This window comes from Trachypithecus francoisi, unplaced genomic scaffold (genome assembly GCF_009764315.1).
Source record: "Trachypithecus francoisi isolate TF-2019V2 unplaced genomic scaffold, Tfra_2.0 Lachesis_group15, whole genome shotgun sequence".
NCBI lineage: Eukaryota > Metazoa > Chordata > Mammalia > Primates > Cercopithecidae > Trachypithecus > Trachypithecus francoisi.
The window spans coordinates 59,717,488-59,729,926 of NW_022681460.1; the positions used below are offsets into that span (position 1 = coordinate 59,717,488).

Consider the following 12,439-nt stretch of genomic DNA (forward strand, 5'->3'; position numbering starts at 1 on the left):
ACACCCAGCTAATTCTTCTGATTTCTAGTAGAGAAGGGGGGTCTCACTATGTTGCCCAGGCTGGCCTCAAACTCCTGAGCTTAAGCGGTCCTCCCACCAAACTGCTGGGATTATAGGCGTGAGCCACCACACCGGGCCTTTATTTCAGGTTTTTAAGGTTATACTAAGGTTAATGGTTGATCCCTGCTTGAAAATGATTTTATCTTATTTATAGACGAGGAGCAGCCCACTCAAGAGCTCTGAATTCAGGCAGACATCTAAGCAGTTATTTTTGTTTTAATGTTATGGTGGTAAGGACATCTTCTTGTCTATTTTCAAGGAGCCCATAAACCCATTTCTTAGGAGTGGCAAGAAAACTGCTTAGGATGATCAAGCAGCTCGCCTAGACCCTCTTTGAAGGGATGCAGGGACAGAGTCTTTGTCAAACTAAGCTCTGAGTCACTCAGATGAACCTTCTAATCTGGGCTCAGCGCAATACTTTTCATTAGAAAAATGCCAGGACAGCCTCCTCTTGATGAGAGTTTGTAAAATCTGTTCCCTTTATCACAACAACTTTGATATTTTGTCTTACTTAGAGACATCACAGCCTGAGGCCTTTCAACTTTCCTGTGAGTTTTGGAATCTAAAAAAAACTACTATGGGATAGGTACATCACATTATCCAGAACTATTTCAAGACGATGCCTGAAATTTCGTAGCTACTACATGAAATACGTGGCAGAACTCCACTGCATCAGAAGCTGAGCTATGGGTGCCTGCCTTTCCTGGCTCAAGGTGCAGCTGTGGCCTCATTTAGGGATTCTGGGTACTGCAAACTCTTGTCAATGGCACTTGTTTATATTGCTTGAGCTCAGAAAACACTTTCGGTCTAAGAAAAAAGGTTTAAAAGTGCTGCCTAATTTGGGGTAATGTTGCATACAGAAACAAGGATGAAGGACAGCATTTGCAGTGTGTACTATATTTCAACTCCTGGTTTAGAGGAAAAGCATGTTAACTTTGGGGGGAATCTGAAACAGACATAACCAACACAGAAAGCTACAAGGAAAGAGGCTGCCACGCTGTTTGGTGAGCTGGTCCCGTCACTTTGCAGTATGATCTTTTGGCAGATCCCTGGCTGCCCCTCACGGCCTCCTCTCCCTCCATATGCTGACCCACTCTGTGTTGAGCCATAGGCCTGGACTGAATCCTGACCCACTCTGTGCTGAGCCATCAGCCTGGACTCAATCCAAGTCTAATGTCCTCAGAGTTTCCCCAGGACATCAGTCAGAAGAACTAGGGTTCTACTGCTTCTCCTGCACCTAAATAGAAAGCTAGAAAAAATACAAAATACATTTAGGCCTGAGACAGTCAATTATCCTTAAGGAAAGATGTGTGATTTATATGGTTTGTGTTCTCATACACTGAGCACTTACAATATTCCCAGTTCATTGTCTAGAAGGCATGAGGAGGCTGCACTACGAAATAATCTCAGAGCGCAACGGCACTGTCAGCTGTCACACTGGAGCAAATTCATTAAGTCAAAAAGTTCCCTTTAGGAAAAGAGAAAAAAAAAAAAAAAAAAGACTGAAAATTGCACAAAGGACTTTTCTCAACTCACTCTGAACTTCGTGAAAGTCACTGTCTAACTTACAGAAAGATCTAATATTATCCTCAAATATCACTGGCAGGGATGGAATCTAGAAGGACCACAGAGGACTGAATGACTTCCCCAGTTTTTTTTTTTTTTTTTGGAGATGGAGTTTCACTCTGTTGCCCAGGCTGGAGTGCGGTGGCGCAATCTTGGCTCAGTGCAACCTCTGCCTCCTGGGTTCACGCCATTCTCCTGCCTCAACCTCCCACGTAGCTGGGATTACAGGTGCATGCCACCAAGTCTGGCTAATTTTTGTATTTTCAGTAGAGACAGGATTTCAGTTTCATCATGTTAGTCAGGCTGATCTCAAACTCCTGACCCCAGGTGATCCACGTGCCACGTCCTCCCAAAGTGCTGGGATTACAGGCGCGAGCCACCGTGCCCAACACAGACGATGCTCTTGAGTGGAGGTGGATCCTGCACACCTGGACTGCACATGGGAACAAGGGTCCCCTGGCCTGCACATCCAGCTGCAGCTACCCTGGGCCACCCCACTGCAGCCAGGTCAGGATTCTAGGGTTGAACTCTGTTAAGTGCGTGGGGGGAAGCTGGCAGGGCCCACAGGCCGATAGAGGGCAACACCACATCCAGTTTCTCCTGGACTGGCATGCTCAGTAGAGCCGAGGAGGAAAAGGGCAGCATGGCAGTCCCTTGGCAGGTATGGTGGGAGTTAAAAAAACAGGTTCAAGACCCTAGTGACGTTTACAGTTGAGGGACAAAACATTCATTTGATAGTGATACACTGAAAAGTCCAGGGAAATGGCATGAAAGTTTTACATTTATCAAAATGGTACAAAAAGGATGAAGAAATGCTGCTCCAAAGAGCCCCATATTATTTGTCTTCTAGACTAGACAGTTCCATTTCCAAAGGTTCTATTTCCTGGGCAGAATGAGAACATAAACTGAAAGTAAACAGTCACCTAAAGAAATTGCGGTATGAATAGGAGCGATATGCAGCAGCTGCCAGTGATGCCAGAGACCAACATCTGCTGACCAGAAGAGAAGGACGTGATTTACTGGTAAGGGAAGAAAGTAGGGCCGGGTGCCGTGGCTCACGCCTATAATCCCAGCACTCTGGGAGGCCAAGGTGGGCAGATCACTTGATGTCAGGAGTTTGAGACCAGCTTGGCCAACATGGTGAAACCCCATCTCTACTAAAAATACAAAAAAAAAAGCCAGGCTTGGTGGCACATGCCTGTAATCCCAGCTACTAAGGAGGCTGAGTTGCAAGGATTGCTTGAACCCGGGAGGCAGAGGTTGCAGTGAGCCAAGATCGTGCCACTGTACTCCAGCCTAGGTGACAGAGTGAGACTCTATCTCAAAAAAAAAAAAAGGTAGGTCTGCCACTTTAAAGTAATTTTTATGTATATTTACTATATATAAATATGTAGGCATAGATTTTTATAAAATTGAACTATATGTATAATAAATGCAGTGGTTAACACTGCCTTTCAAGTTATTTTAATCTTTTGGCTTATCTGAGCTATCTCATTTTTTTATAGCAGTTGAATTTTTACAACTTTTAATGGAATCTTTTCCTACCACTTAAAAAAAAAAGATTTGAGGCCGGGCGCGGTGGCTCAAGCCTGTAATCCCAGCACTTTGGGAGGCCGAGACGGGCGGATCACGAGGTCAGGAGATCGAGACCATCCTGGCTAACACTGTGAAACCCTGTCTCTACTAAAAAATACAAAAAACTAGCTGGGCGAGGTGGTGGGCGCCTGTAGTCCCAGCTACTCGGGAGGCTGAGGCAGGAGAATCGCCGGCGGTAAACCCGGGAGGCGGAGCTTGCAGTGAGCTGAGATCCGGCCACTGCACTCCAGCCCTGGCGACAGAGCGAGACTCCGTCTCAAAAAAAAAAGATTTGAGGCAGAAAAGGCCTGATAAGACATTCTGCTTCCATAAAGACACTAATGAACAAGAATGGCACCATCGCTCCTTGAGTCTGGCTGGGAAGACAAGCTTTGAGCAAGTCATTCACAGGTAACCAGTGCCTGAAGTGTGGGATCCTACGGAAACACAACAGAGAGCTACTCTGGTTGGAGCAAGGACAGGAACAGCTAACACTGGAGTCAGGGTTAAAGTCAGCTAAACTATGTACAGCTTGGGGCTGGGGGAAGCACAGAGTGTGTCAGGAACTGAAGGCTAGTGTAACTGTGGCCCAAGGCAGGAGAGACAGGCAGGGTCTGGCAGGTGCGAGTTAGGAACTACGGACACTGCAAAGACAAGAGGGGCATGAGGTGGTGAACTTTCTATGAAGGAGACGAGCTCAGGGGAGAGCAGGGGTGGGTGGAGGAGACCTACCTGGAAGTGAGTTCAGCAGCCCCTGCCACCTACTGGACACATAGCTTACAGGTGACAGCATGATGGGCTATGTGGTGGATTTGCACTCTCGGTGCTACAGGTGTCACCTGGTGATATGGTTTGGTTCTGTGTCCCCACCCAAATCTCACCTTGAATTGTAATAATCCCCATGTGTCGTGGGAGGGACCTGGTGGGAGGTAATTGAGTCATGGGGGTGGATTTCTCCCATGCTGTACTGGTAATAGTGAATAAGTCTCACAAGATCTGATGGTTTTATAAAGGGCAATTCCCCTGCACATGCTCTCTTGCCTGTTGCCATGTAAGATGTGACTTTGCTCCTCCTTCACCTTCTGCCATGATTGTGAGGCCTCCCCAGCCATGTGGAACTGTGAGTTCATTAAACTTCTTTTTCTTTATAAATTACCCGGTCTCAGGTATTTCTTCATAGTGGTATGAAAATGAACTAATACACCTGGGCTCTGCCCCCTTTCATGATCCAACTGCAAGCGTAAAACTCACACCAAGGGCCTTAGAGTATGCTTGGGATTAAGCTTTCCTTCAACAATTACTTTTTTCAAGACAGGAGACTTAGGCACACAGGTTCTGGCGTTAAAACCTTGGCCATGGCAATGACCAGTGGTGTGATCATGGCTAACTGCTCCCTAACTCAGTCTACTTGCCTGTAAAAGCAGGGATCACATTTAAAAGGCGGTCGAGAGCATTCAGTGAGATAAAATATGTAAAAATACTTAGCATAGTACAAGGATTCCACAAAGGCCAGGGCTCAATGAAAGTTATAATTTGCACAGGGCATTCAATGTCTGAAGTTCTTCTATTTTTACAAGTATGCAAGAATAAATTTTCTGAGTGCCTCAAAGGAAGGACAAGAACAGTCAAATTCATCCATCAGCAGTTTCTTACTGGACACCTCCTGTCTGCCAGGCTCTGTTCTGGGTGTGGGGATAAAAGGCAGAAAGAGACGACAGGCACAGTGACAACAAAACTCAGTATCTCAATAAAGTGGAGAGGGCTATGGGAAGAGTAACACAGAGGGGAGGCGTGCAGACGGCCAGGGCTGGAATGAGCAGCTTCAGTCATGTTCAGAGAGGGAGGAGGTGGGTGGCCACCGCTGTCTGGAGGAAATGTGGACTTACTTCCCTGAGAAGGCAGAGGGCATGTGCATGTCCCAAATGGCAAGTCCTTGGTGCCTAGAGGGCATGCCCCAGGAAGGCAGCAGAGCTGCATGCTGGAGAGAGGAAGCGCCATGGTCACTGCTGTGGGGCTTCCCAGACCAGAGTCACAGGCAGGGCCCCTGCTCCCCAGGAGGAAGCAACTGAGCAGCTGGTGGCAGAGCAGTGGGAACAGGAGGAGCGTCGGGCTTGTGTGTCCTCGCTGCCTGCCTTCTGCTTGGTTTCCTTATTTAACAGGAGTTTGGTCGGAATTCAGGAATGAATAAGATGTTCTCTCTGCCAAGGAAGTTTCAAGGGCCGGGGCAGCATTTCTACACAACCAGCCACTTCTTTCACATAAAATTCTGGGAGTTTCAATGTTACCCTTAAGGCTAATCTGTCTAATGTATGCCTCCTGTGCCAGGAACTGCATTTTTCTCTAACCCATTTTTCACCCGGAAAGAAAGATACAGCTTTGCTTCTGATTCACCTGTGCACCAAGAAAGAGGCACATGGACCAGAACTTTTTCTTGACTTCTGGATACAAAAACATGACACTTACAGTATAAAAAACTCTAATGACCCCACTCTGAAACAAACAGGTAAGTCAAGGTGGATCATCAGAGAAGGGGTCAGCAAACTAAAGTCTGCGGGCCAAATCCAGCCTGCCACTTGTTACTGGAAATAAAGTTTTATTAGAATTCTGCTACAGTCATTCCTGCTGTCTGCTCCTGTAAATAAAGTTTTATTAGAACTCTGCCATGCACACTCATCTCCATATTGGCTATGGCTGCTTTCACATTATAATGCAGAGTTGGCTAGTTTTGATGGGCTAAAATATTGCCTATCTGGCCCTTTACAGGAAAAGTTTGCCAACTCCTGTTATAGAGAGATGAACCCAGATCAAAAAAGATTCTTCTTTTGAATTAAAACTCAAAATAATTTATAAAAATTCATTCTGAAACTTTTCAGTATGTATAAATTTTTTAAATGACTTTTATTTGTTGTTATTTGTCTAGAGACTACAATGATACTTTAATTCACACAAGGTATAAAAACTTTTATATCGTATCCTTTTAACTATGTCAAAACAACAACAACAAAACACCTGCCTGCTTACCCAGCTCAGATCCAGGGCTCAGGAAAACAATGCCTAATTGCTCAACAATTTTTACTTTATTTTGTGCTGCTTTTTGATAAAAGGGATAATTCTTTTTGCTTTTCCTGTGTTGTGATTTGGGGCATTAAGACATACTTAAATTCTTTGTGATAACCTTATATCATTTTACATTCATTCCAAGTACACTTATCTAATTAAAGAAGCCTCTAAACCAATATCTTTCAACTTGATTTTGGGGGAAAACATGTGCTCAACTATGACTTTTCTTATCTTTTACTATTACCCTTCACCTACACTTTCTCGTCCAGAAGTATTTATCCCAGTTCATAGCTCTTTTCATTCTCTCCCTTCAATCTTCTCATAGCCTACTTTTATTCTGATAATCACATAAATTAGTTTAAACTTTCATATTTACAATATCTCTCTCTTCTGTGGTGTTTTCATTTAACATTTTCATTCTAGCTGGTTTCCATGATTACCCCAATTTTATCAAACACAACATTTCTATTCCAGGGTTATGTCTCTGACTTAATTCTTGGCAAGTGATAATACATTCTTGAGCAGTTTTTGCAAGAAAGGTCTTTATTTTATTTTATTTTTTAGAGACAGGTTTTTGCTCTGTTGCCCTGGCAAGCAGTGGTGTGATCATAGCTCACTGTAATCTCAAACTCTTGGGCTTATGTGATCCTCCTGCTTCAGCCTCCCCCACGTTTTGGGATAACAGACACGAGCCATCATGCCCAGCCAGGAAAGGTCTTTATTGTTACATACTCTGAGACTGTATTGAGTTGAGACTTTTTTCTTTTTATATATTCATGATTGGACACTAAAGCGCCAAAAAGATTATCACTTTATTTGAAGACAAAATGTGTCAATAACAGCAACTATAACCCAATTACTGACAGACTAGAGCTCTGACAAATCTTCGTTAGCCACCAATTTCCTGGGCAGGTAGAGTCTATCCTACAGAGGACTGAGGACAAAATTCAGTTGAACTCTGGAAGGGAGAGATCCCACACTCTTAGGCTTAACAGTTCAGGCTGTGTCCACCCAGCTTTGCTTAGGACAGCTCTGCCCAACTACCTGAGCCCAGACTGTCCCTTAACTAAGCCCTCCCTCCCTTTCTCTAGCTCCCTAGAAATTGATTTTCTTTCTAGTTGTAATCCATGTGGGTTCCCACCTGCCTTAATCTAGAAAACAAAACAAAAAACAGAGCAGCACCTGGCTCCCAGGTACAGACCAAGCTCTCTGCTCTGATAATAGTTTTAAGATGTTCAGAAAATAATTCGGCTACACCTATTCCAATTCCTTGCTGACAGTCCTCGGGCATCTTAGATGCGCTTCTAGACTGCTGACGAGGCTGCGTCCTCTGCTGGGTCTCTCCAGCTGTCACAGTCTACCTGCTTTTGGAACATAAGCCTGGGGTCTCTACATCCTTACTGATTCCTCTTGTCAACGGGGGGTAACCAACTTTGTAAATTAAGCTAAAGAACCAAAAAGTCGTGTCCAGATTTCTAACATCATACCTTGCAAGTTCACAAATACAGTCGTTCTACCTTTAAATCAATTCAAGAGTGAATACACCCATATGCCATTAGTCTGATATTTAAACACAGTTTTCTCCCCTTTCTTCTATACGCAGTGCCATATTCTCCTTACTAGGCAGTGTGGTGTCATGGGAAGAAGTGCTTTAGAAGCTGGCAGGGCTGGGTGCGATCTGTGGTACAGTCACTGCCTAGGACACACTGGTCTGCCAGTCAACATCTCTGCATTTGAGTTTTCTTATGCTAAATGGGGATGGTAATATCTGTTCAATATGGCTGTGGGGAAAACGGGTTTAAATGTAGTGATGTATTTAAAACACATTGTATTCTCCATGGGCTAAGTCTCCGCAGCCTGGCTCAGCATCCCCGCAGTTTATTTACAAAGCCATTCCGTGTGCCTCGTCTGTATTTCACCTCATAGCCAGGAAACAGTTGTGGAAATGGAATCCCACTTTCTTAACAAATAAGGATTCAGGGGAGTGAATGATTTTTCCAAAGCCCACTGTGAGTGCATGGAAAGCTCCAGCACTTCTGGTCCAAGTATCTTTTCACTTTCTGCAACAGCAAATTAAGAGACAAACATCTACTTTCCTTTCCAACTTAGTAGAGCAGGAGGGAAAATCCTTCCAGTTAACTCTCCTATTTCTTATGTATCCCACTCTTCGAGCAAATACTGCAAATGTGCTATTTGGGATGGCCTTTGCCACGGGACAGTCAGAGCTAACTCAAGGTGACAGCAACTTAGCAACAGAGACAGGGGCGTAAAACAAACAGCTTGACTTGCCCTGGATCATTCTTCTTCAGAAGAAACCAAGCCACAGTTTCATTGACGGGGACAGATGTACAGGGGCACAGGCTCTGACTTGGGGGAATGAAGGGGACTATGCTCCACCTGAATTTGTTGCAGGCAAATTATGAATTCTTAAAGATTTTTTTAAGCATTTAAATTTCACCATCTGCAATCTTATTTTCTTCCCTGCCCTCCCCCGGCCCCCACACCCGAGATGGAGTTTCACTCTTGTTGCTCAGGCTGGAGTGCAGTGGCATGATCTCTGCTCACTGCAACCTCCACCTCCTGGATTCAAGTGATTCTCCTGCCTCAGTCTCCCAAGTATCTGGGATTACAGGCATGCACCACCATGCCGAGCTGATTTTTTTTAGTAGAGACGGGGTTTCACCATGTTGATCAGGCTGATCTCCTGACCTCAAGTGATCCACCTGCCTCGGCCTCCCAAAGTGCTGGGATTACAGGCCTGAGCCACCGCGCCCAACCTACCACCTGCAATCTTTTGTTTCCACTTAAAAGCAGAGCCCACAAAGATGCTTAGCCAGACAAGGGGGCTACTGAGGCTGAGCAGCCTTGCTGGTACATTAGTATCTTATGACACCCTCAGCAGTCACACTTACCTCTACTGATGGCTGTTCCTTCCTCCTTCCGGTTTCATGGATCAAAGATGCCTTTCATCACTTATGAGGAATGGGATGGGGGCAGGGAGACAGGGTCCAGGAGCTAGGATTTTGTCTGAAATCACATCCTCTTCATGCTTAGAAAGCCCTACACTTTCTCTTCTAATATTGGCTTAAAATAATGCTTGGAATCTGGTTTCAAAAAAATTGGAGCTTCCAGAAGGAAAGTCGTAAGTATATAAAACATCGAATTATATGTTAATATCCTGGCAACCTTAATTAGGCAGGGGTACTGCCAAGGGCTACTTGCCTTAAAGTGAACACAGATACCCTGCGTGCCCCTTTAATTATGGTTTTTGTTCAACGTTTTTTGCTGGATTTGAGTAATACAATAGTCACGTCTGGCACCCTCATCAACAGGTTCTCAAAATAATGATAATCTCGTATGGAACAATACCTATCTTTATTTATATAAGTATTTATCTGAGACTTTACGACTCTATAATCTATACTGAGTTCTAACAGAAATGGAATAAGATTTAAACTAAGAACTATCATTTTCAATAAATAGCTTGACAGTTTTGATCAAACTTCTTAAAAATAGAAATCAATAAATACATGGGAACCAAAGCCAGGTATCCCTGGTGGTGAGAAGAAGAGCTGGAGATCTAGGGAAGACGGCAGAACCAGGACACTCCGGCAAGAAAAAGATGGAAGAGACAGAGTGAGGGTGACAGAATGTGAATGGAGACTTTCTTTAAAGCCCTACACCACACTTAGAAGTTATCTGTAAGCCTCAGGTTGGATTACTGCTTGATCGTGCACCTTTCCCCATCTTGGTAACTCACCTGTAAAAGCCCCAAATTCAAGACCTTGGTGCTCAAATGAGAGGAAGGCACAGCACCTGCCTGTCCTGATGTGCATGTCAACCAGGGCCCTCAGAGTGCCCTTTATCTATGCCTGAATGAACCAAGAAGGGACTAAATTCTTAAAAATCCCAGTTGGGTGCGGTGGCTCATGCCTGTAATCCCAGCACTTTGGGAGGCCAAGGTGGGTGTATCAACTGAGGTCAGGAGTTCGAGACCAGCCTGGACAACATGGGGAAACCCCCGTCTCTACCAAAAATACAAAAATTAGCTGGGTGTGGTGGTGCATGCCTGTAATCTGAGCTATGCTGGAGGCTGAGGTGGGAGAATTGCTTGAACCTGGGAGGCAGAGGTTGCAGTGAGCAAAGATTGCACCACTGCACTCCAGCCTGGGTGACAGAGCGAGACCCATCTCAAACAAACAAACAAATAAATAAATAAATAGAAAATCCCAAAACCAGCTGAGAGCGGCGTGCAAGGTAGGAAGATGGCAGGACTCCTCCAGGCATGCAGCATTGTGGTTTCTGAGCAGTTGGTGATGAAATCCCCGGTTCTGCAGATGCCAGGTCAGAACCTTCTAAGCAAGTGCACATCTCAGAGCCTCCTCCTCTGCCAGGTGTTTTCTAAAAACACCAGAGGACTCAGGTGGCAGCAAAGAATGAGAGAGCGCAAAGGCAGGTGAAAAGCAGAGGCGGCAGCATGCTCTGGAAGCTGAATAAACACAGTCGGGGTGTGGAAGGGGCAAGAACCAACAAAAGGATGAAAGAGGGAAAGGGAATTGGGGGTGCCTTTAAAACAAACCTCCATTCTCCTCCTTCATCCCATACTAATGACATATCCATGTTTTTCTTGCCCTTTTCTTCATGTTATTATCAAGACAGCAGGAGATGAATTTACAAAACGAATGATCCCATCTTTACCTTCAGCAGTTAGTAGCTGGTGTTTGAGATGGTGAAAATACCATCATGTGTACCTGGATGAAGTGTTCCCAGACAGAGTTTTTCCATGACCCCTCCTTCCTCAACTCCAGAGCGTGACACATACATCTACTCTTAGCTGAGTCTACAGAGGAAATTGCAAAATGACTCAGAACAATTTCTCACAACTTACTCTTTCAAAAGCAAAAGCAGCCATCACTGTGGAGCCAGGACTTTATCACAAGGTAAGAATCTGCTATGAGTCATCAAAGGCATAGAAAATGCCTCAAAACTCAAACACATCTTCATTTATTCAGTACAAGGTTTTCACCGGACTACAATCTCTACGCAACAATATTTACAGAAGGCATCAGGGTGACGATTTCAGAACTTTGAACGATGGCGAGCATCCGAGAAGGCCTCGGTGAAGGAGATTTAATGAGTGAATGAACAATGCGACACTACGCCCACCCCCTTGGTAAATATTAAAATATCAGATGAGATTCCAGGCACCCACACAGGGGCAAGCCAAAATTGGATAGTAATTGTGCCTATTACTTCTTTAAAGGAAAAAGGGCGAACGGCAACAAGGGCTTAGCTAATTTGCTGACAGGAAAAGGGGCAAGGGTGAAATTCACCAGCAACACCCGTGCCGGGGGGAACACAGGAGCCATGGCTACCTGAGCTTCCCTTAAGCTGGCATATGAAAAAGCCCTCCTAGTCCATCAGACAGCTATTTATTTTACTAAAGAGATCCATAAAAGTTTGGTTTGGGATCAAAATGTTAAAATTCTTACTCCAAAAAAAAAACCCCATTTTGTTCACTAATGACAGAAAATAAAACTTTCAAAATGCCGAAACACCCCAGCACATAATGTTGCAACTGGTTTTCAACAATCTGGGCTTGCATCCATTGAAGTGCAGAGTAAAAAAAAAAAGTAAAAAAAAATCCGGTGATATCTAACCACCATCATCAATATAATCTATTCTGCTCTCAACCTAATAATTTATTTGCCATCTAGGGGTTGTTATTTATTTAACATTCCTCAACATCTCTTAGCACATTAAAAAAATAAAGCATTAATAACTAATCTCACCCAAGCAATTAGACTAAGATAAAAACAAAGTTCAAAATACCACTTGTCTACATAAACACAGTGCTTTTCATATTGTAGGTACTTGATAACTGATTCTGCAATATCAGTAATGTTAAGTCAAGACAGAGGCTAGGCTATTCAGGTGTTTACTCAAAGTAAGGATCACGAACTGACAGTTCATAAATTCCTAAACGGGAAAGCTGTGAAAAAACATTGTAAGACTGGGGACCTCCCTGGAATTGTCTGCAATTTCTAACATATGTGCATAAGCACTTTTCGGGGGACCCATAGCTTTCATCAGATTCTCAAATGGTCTGCTTTCCTAAATAACATAAGTTCCTAAATAACATAAGTGCATAAAAGACTGGCGAGCATCTGGAAATATG

At 44.1% G+C, this 12,439-nt stretch overlaps 1 protein-coding gene across 5 annotated transcripts in view; it reads right to left on the minus strand.

Moving 5' to 3' along the window:
• The window catches only part of TIAM2 (TIAM Rac1 associated GEF 2), a 171,824-nt gene that overhangs the window by 24,524 nt on the left and 134,861 nt on the right, over positions 1–12,439 (minus strand). The window lies entirely within an intron of this gene.